Source organism: Artibeus jamaicensis, unplaced genomic scaffold (assembly GCF_021234435.1).
Source record: "Artibeus jamaicensis isolate MK-2021 breed Jamaican fruit bat unplaced genomic scaffold, CSHL_Jam_final contig_240, whole genome shotgun sequence".
Taxonomy (NCBI): Eukaryota; Metazoa; Chordata; class Mammalia; order Chiroptera; family Phyllostomidae; genus Artibeus; species Artibeus jamaicensis.
In genome coordinates, this window is record NW_026521506.1 from 3,996,909 (window position 1) to 4,004,255 (window position 7,347).

The window sequence follows — 7,347 nt, forward strand, 5'->3', positions numbered from 1 at the left end:
CAGATCCCAGGCATGGGGTGGCAACAGGCAGACCCAGTGACGGCCCAAGGCAGCTGGCTGACCGTGCTCACACATTTGTGGGCAGATAAACCAGGTGAAGGAGTGAGCAGTGAGACAAACTGTGCAGGCTAGAACCCCAGTGATGGGAATTAAAGCCTAAAAGCACCAATTGAGAAAACTTTCAGGGTTGAGGTGCCGGGAGACGCTCCCAGACTCACAGAGAGTTTGTTGGAGAGACCCACAGGGTCCTGAAGGGTGCACAGGCCCACACACCTGCGAGCTGGCATCAAGGGGGCCCAGTTTGCTTGTGGGAAGCAGCAGGGGGGACCGAAATTCCAGAGAGAGCAGAACAAACACCATTGCCCCTCTCTGATCTCACCCCCACATACAGAGTCACAACCCAGCGACCTCAGTGGCCCCACCCTGGTGAACACCTAAGGCCCCGCCCCACATACATAACAGGCACAAACAGACCAAATCATTATGGCTCAAGAACATCTCAAAGTCCCAGACCCAATAGTTCTAAGCGACCAAGAGAGCCAACCTATCAGATGCACAGTTCAAAACTCTGGTGATCAGGATGCTCACAGAACTGGTTGATTTTAGTCACAAATTAGAGGAACAAATGAAGGCTAAAGTAATTGAAATGAAGGAAAAGCACAGGAAACCAATAGTGATAGAAAGGAAACTGGGACTCAAATCAAGGGAGTGGATCAGAAAGAAGAAAAAAACAACCAAACAGAAAAGAAGGAAGAAACAAGAATTCAAAAAAAAAAATGTGGAGAGGCTTAGGAACCTCCAGGACATCTTTAAACATTCCAACATCTGAATTATAGGGGTACCAGAAAGGGAAGAGGAACAGCAACAAGTGGAAAACTCATTTGAACAAATAATAAAGGAGAACTTCCCCACTCTGGCAAAGGCAATAGACTTCCAGAAAATCCAGGAAGCTCAGAGAGTCCCAAAGAAGTTGGACCCAAGAAGGAACACACCAAGGCACATCATAATTGCATTGCCCAAGATTAAAATGAAGTAGAGAATCCTAGAAGCAGCAAGAGATAAGGGGACAGTCACCTACAAAGAACTTCCCATCAGACTGTCAGCTGATTTCTCAAGAGACATTGTAGGCAAGAAGGGGCTGGAAAGTATTCCAAGTCATGAAAGGCAAGAACCTACATCCAAGTTTGCTCTATCCAGCAAAGCTTTCATTTAGACTGGAAGGATAGATAAAGTGCTTCTCAGATAAGACCAAATTCAAGGAGTTCATCATCACCAAGCCCTTATTATATGAAATGTTAAAGGGACTTACCTAAGAAAAAGAAGATAAAAAAGATGAACAGTGAAAGGACAGCAAACCCACAGTTAGTAACAACCACACCTAAAACAAAAGCAAACTAAGAGGACGGCTAGATCAGGAGTGAACCATAGAAATGAAGATCACATGGAGGGTTAGCAACAGGGTAGTGGGAGGAGGAGAAGGGGGGAGAAGGTACAGAAAATAAGTAGCATAGACAGTAGATAGAAAATAGATAGGGGGAGGGTAAGAATAGTAGGGGAAATACAGAATCTAAAGATCTTGAGACACATGTTCATGAACTAAAGGGGGAAATGGTGGGGGAGGGGTATGCAGGGTGGAGGGGAATGGAGGGGGGAATAGAACAAGTGTAATGGCATAATCAATAAAAAAGTTAAAAAAATAAAAGTACATACATTAAATCTTAAAAAAAAGAAATGGAGATCACATGGAGGATTAGCAACAGGGAAGTGGGAGGAGGAGAAGGGGGAAAAAGGTACAGAAAATAAGTAGCATAGATGGTAGGTAGAAAATAGACAGGGGGAGGGCAAGAATAGCATGGGAAATATAGAATCTAAAGAACTTGTGACACATGGACATAAAAACTAAAGGGGGGATGGTGGGGGGGTGTGCAGGGTGGAGGGTAATGAAGGGGGGAATGGAAAAACTATAGTGGCATAATCAATAAAATACATTAAAAAGAAAAAATTCAAGATTAAAAAAAGAATAAGCTCCAAATGAGGTTGCATTTTATCCCTTTTTTTTAGAACATTTTTTTTATTTTATTCATTTATATTTAGAGGGGAAGGGAAGGAGAGAGGGAGAGAGACATCAACATATGGTTGTCTTTTGTGCATCCCCTGCTGGGAACTGGCCTGCAGGGAAATGGCCTGCAACCCCAGTATGTGCCCTGACTGGGAATCGAACCTCGATTGTCTGGTTCGCAGGCCCACGCTCAATCCACTAAGCTACACCAGCCAGGGCTACATTGTATCCCTTTTTAAAATATATATTTTTAATTTGCTCCTTTTATGTGCCCTTACCAGGGATTGAATCCACAGCCCTGGTGTATCGGGATGACTCTCCAACCAACTGAGCTAACAAGCCAGGGCTGTATTTTATTTCATAGTAAATGAAATTTGAAAGCATATACAAAAATCCTAGAATTAAATAGTGAATGGTGGGGTACTCCTTATGAATTTCTTTGTACTTTTCTGTGTGGAGAGTACAGTTGAGGAGAGGAATTGTACCTAAGGAAAACAGACAGAATGCAAAGAGTAATGTAATAATCTGTCTCTCAGGGTCCTAGTGGTGTTCTGAGAGCATGTTGCTTCAGTCCAACCACAGGCTGAGGCCCCATGGAGCTCTGGAATCATGATAACACTAACAGTTTGGAGTCCCAATAAAGGTTGTGTTCTTAACTTTCCCCTACAATGGAGATAGTTCCTTGTAGCTGATAGGAGCCAGTCTGTAGAGCCAGACTGCATGGAGTCAGATCTTGGTTTGGCACTCATTGGCTATGTCACTTCACTTCTCTGTATATTGGTTTCTTCATCTGTAAAATGTGATGAGAATGTCTGTCATCCTATGTCAAAGGGTTATTGAGAGGATTATGGCCACAGGCTGAATTTTATGCTCTTATTCTCCCACACAGGCTGAACTAATGGGAACAGTCCTTTTTCTGGGAAGGGCTAGGTAGTAAACATTTGAGGCTTTGAGGGCCTATGGACTTTGTCCCAACTACTCGATTCTAGTGCTGTCGTGACAAAACAGTAATAGGCAACACATAAACAAATAGTTGTGGCTGTGTTCTAATAAAACTTTATCCATAAAAACAGGCAGTGGGTCCATGGATTGTAGTGTGCCAACTATTTCCCTAGCATTTTAAATACTTGGATGCTCAACTTATTGCTCAGAATGGAAGATGGCCTAGGCTGTTTGGGATGAATGGCATGCATTCCTAGGTCCTAGGTGGACCCTTACAAAAAGGGAAAAATTGTAATTCTTCAACACAAACTGGGACTACATCTTGACCTTCTTAATTAGATTCTGCTTATGACACCCCACTTGAATTACCCCAAGACTCAGGACTTGCTCACTACTGAGAGGCTCAAAACAGCCTCTCTTTAGTCACAGCATTATTACTTGAGAAAATTCTCCATTCTTTTTGAGTAAATATGGGAAGGCTCTCACAGGGGTACTAATAACCTGTCCACAATTCATGATGCACAGTCTATACAAATTGTATCAGAGATAATAGCATGAGTCAACCATTAGTTACGTAAAACAAACACTGAGAAGGCAACTGTCTTAAAAGAGACCGCTTTGAAAACTACCACTTTCCAGTGTGCCAGGGGACAGTCATAACCCATATCATTACCTCTAGCATATGCCTCAGGAGACACCACCAGCCAAATTACATCATGGCACAGTATCACTGCCAAGGACAGGACCCACGTATACACCTGAGGATAGCACTTCCCAAACCAGTTTGTGCCCAGACCAGAGTTTATGGCCAACACTCAGCTAGACACACTGTGAAGGCAGCTGTCCCTCAAAAACCTGCTCATGCTCCCACTGAAGGAGCAGGCCTTGCCGAGACTTTCTCACTCAGCACAATGGAACACTGGATCACCATGAGCCTGAGAATACACCCAGGCCTAACCTAGTCCATAGTATAAAATTAAGAATTATCCAAGACAGACATGGGTCATACCCAGATTCACGATCCACCCACCCCAGCTCAAGACCATGTTGAATCATCTCGGTTTACTTCCAGCAATTTTTGTGTACATCTGTCAAGAACAGTGACCCAACAGCAGAGCTGAGGCCCAACTCCTTTAGGGTAAGCTCTCCCAAAGAGGGCCCAACCCATGCCACCTCGGTAGCCCTCCCTCACAGACTGGATGCAGACCCTTTGTCCCACTGGGCATGTCCTGATGGGGCTACTACTCAGACCATGGACCCCTTCATTTCCACTAAACAACAGAAGGGAAAAGTGCCCTGCTTGACACTGACACTCCTTCCAATGTCACCAATGGTGACCAACTGTCCAGGACTCTATCCTGGCTTGAGAACTGAAGATATCACTTCTTGAGAAATCCCCTAGTCCCAGGAAAGCTGGGGCAGTTGGTCACCCCGAAGGCCATTCCCCCTTGCTTCTGTGATGGAATGTGCATCACCCACTACTGTGGAGAGTGCTCCAGCTCTGCATGGATGGAAGGGCCTGGCTCCTCTCAGTGCCCAAAAGTCATCAGAGCCCTGCACTTGACATGAAACTAGTAGGGACACCACCACCACTGCTCACTCTGCTGCAGCTGGGCACTTCTCCCTACAAGCCACCAATGCCACCTCCCTCTCTTCTGCCTGCCAAATTATCTCCACTAGCAGTGGGAATTCAAGGGCCCTTCATGCCTCTCGTGATGGCTAAGTTTGCACCGACGCCTCTCAGCTGATTCTACACACATTTACTGAACCCTTTTACAGGGTCATTAGAGGTGGCCACTTGCTGGGAGCAGGCCTGATTCAATAGCCCCTCCTGCTTCCTCACAGCTTGTCTTGCAGCAACACACAGACCAGGCCAGCCTCTCCTCTCCTGCCTGTTTCTGGGAGCTCAGGAATCCCACGTGCAGGTCCCAGGAGCTCTGGGCTTCCAAACACACAGCCCTTCAGCTCAAGTGGTACCTGGTGTTATTGGGTCCTGTCCAGGGGACCCAGAGGTGAGTGACAGGGGGTTGCTGCCCATGAGGACATAAGGTCTACAGGGGTCAATGTGTGCCAGGAACACAGGGTCCTGCTGTGCTATAGGCAAGTCCAGGTACCAAGGGTGGGATCAGCCAGGGCTTCCTGGGGAGGGGACACTTGAGAGGAGACTCACGGGTCAGTTGTGCAAAGAAGGGGATCTTGGAAGAGGTCTGGTAGAGCCCAGAGGACAGCATCCACAGGAGCATGAGACAGCAGAAGTGGTGAGGGGAAAAGTTGGGATGGGCAGGAGCAGGATCCAGGGGCCTGTGTGAGCAGAGAGTTTCATGGAGAAAATTTGGACCCAGTGTCTGATCTCCCAACCAGGTCTAGTAGGTGAGAGCTGGAAAAGCAACCTTTGGATATGGTAACTAGTGATCTCAGGAGAGGTTGCACAGGCATGATAACAGAGGCCAGTGTATAGGGGCAGAGGAGTGAATGGAAGGTGAAGAACTGGAGGCAGGGTTACAAACTGCATTTCTAAAAGCTAGGCTTTGACATGAATACAAATAAAAAGTAGAAAGGGCTGGCTTTGATGTTAAGATGGAAGGGTAACAACAGGTTATAAGGGGAATGTTGGGGAAGGATCTATAAGTAGAAAAGGAGTGAATGAGGAATGAAGAAATAGAACAGAGAGTTCTGGTTGGGGGCTACATCTAGGCATGCTGCAAAGTGCTGAGTGTTGATTTAAGTCTCTCATTTGTTATCCTGGGCAGCTAAGAACACTGAGTCTCCATTCAGGTGGGGTGGCATATGTACTCATATAGACCATGATCTAAGCAAGGATTGTCCTGTGCCTTATTGGATAGAGAAACAGGGAGAATACAGTCCTGCAGGCAGTTGTTTCACCTAGTGCTGGAACCAGCATCACAGTTTGTTCTGCTAATCAAGTGATGGCATGGAGTATGGCTTGGGACTGTTTCATGATTTGCTGAGCGCTGGGCAGGGATCTGCATCCAGGTCTGATTGGAGACCCTTCTCATAGTATCCTGACCAATGGCTCAGGTAGGACTCATTCTGATGCTTCCTGGTATGCCAAATGAGGTATGTGTACTTAGCCCTGTGCCTTCTGAGGTTGCATTGTGCACACCAAGCAGGCTCCTGTCTAGGCCCTGCTCTAGGCAAGACACTGCTCACCATGCAGAGCTGTGTGTCAGTCACCCCAACTCTCCAGTGACTTGCTGAGCAGAGATGTGTTCACAGGCTGTTTTTGTCTGGGGCTGTCTATTGGTTCATCAAAAGGTGGTGAACCAAACCCCAGTTTGGTCCGGTCTATCTCCTCTTGTGCGAAGTCCTGATCTGGAAAGGAAAAAATGGCCTTTCCCTAAGCAGGTACTTCCTCTTAAGGTACATGGTCATAGAGTGGATGTTGACCTCTGTCTGGGAAGGATTTGGCACCAATGGTGCTGAGGGCATGAGGTGATATGCCCTAAACCAGGGGTGTCAAACTCATTTTCACTGGGGGCCACATCAGCCTTGTGGTTGCCTGCAAAGGGTTGAATGTAATTTTAGGACCATATAAATGTAACTACTTCTTTTTTAAAAATATGTTTTATTCATTATGCCACTACAGTTGTTCCATTTCCCCCCTTCATTCCCCTCAACCCTGCACACCCCCTCCCCTCCACATTCCCCCCCTTTAGTTCATCTCTATGTGTCATAAGGTCTTCACCTTCTACATTTCCCACACTACTCTTGCCCTCCCCGTCTATTTTCTCCCCATCGTCTATGCTACTTATTTTCTGTATCTTTTCCCCCTTCCTCCTCCTCCCACTCTCCTGTTGCTAACCCTCCACATGATCTCCATTTCTGTGGTTCTGTTCCTGTTTTAGGAGTTTGCTTAGTTTGCTTTTGTTTTAGGTGTGGTTCTTAATAACTGTGAGTTTGCTGTCCTTTCACTGTTCATCTTTTTTATCTTCTTTTTCTTAGATAAGTCCTTTTAACATTTCATATACTAAGGGCTTGGTGATGATGAACTTCTTGAATTTGATCTTATCTGAGAAGCATTTTATCTGCCCTTCCATTCTAAATGAAAGCTTTGCTGGACAGAACAATCTTGGATGTAGGTCTTTGGGTTTCATGTCTTGGAATACTTCTTTCCAGCCCCTTCTCGCCTACAATGTCTCTTGAGAAATCTGCTGACAGTCTGATGGGAAGTTCTTTGTAGGTGACTGTCCCCTTATCTCTTGCTGCTTCTAGGATTCTCTACATTTTAATCTTGGGCAATGCAATTATGATGTGCCTTGGCGTGTTCCTTCTTGGGTCCAACTTCTTTGGGACTCTTTGACATTCCTGGATTTCCTGGAAGTCTA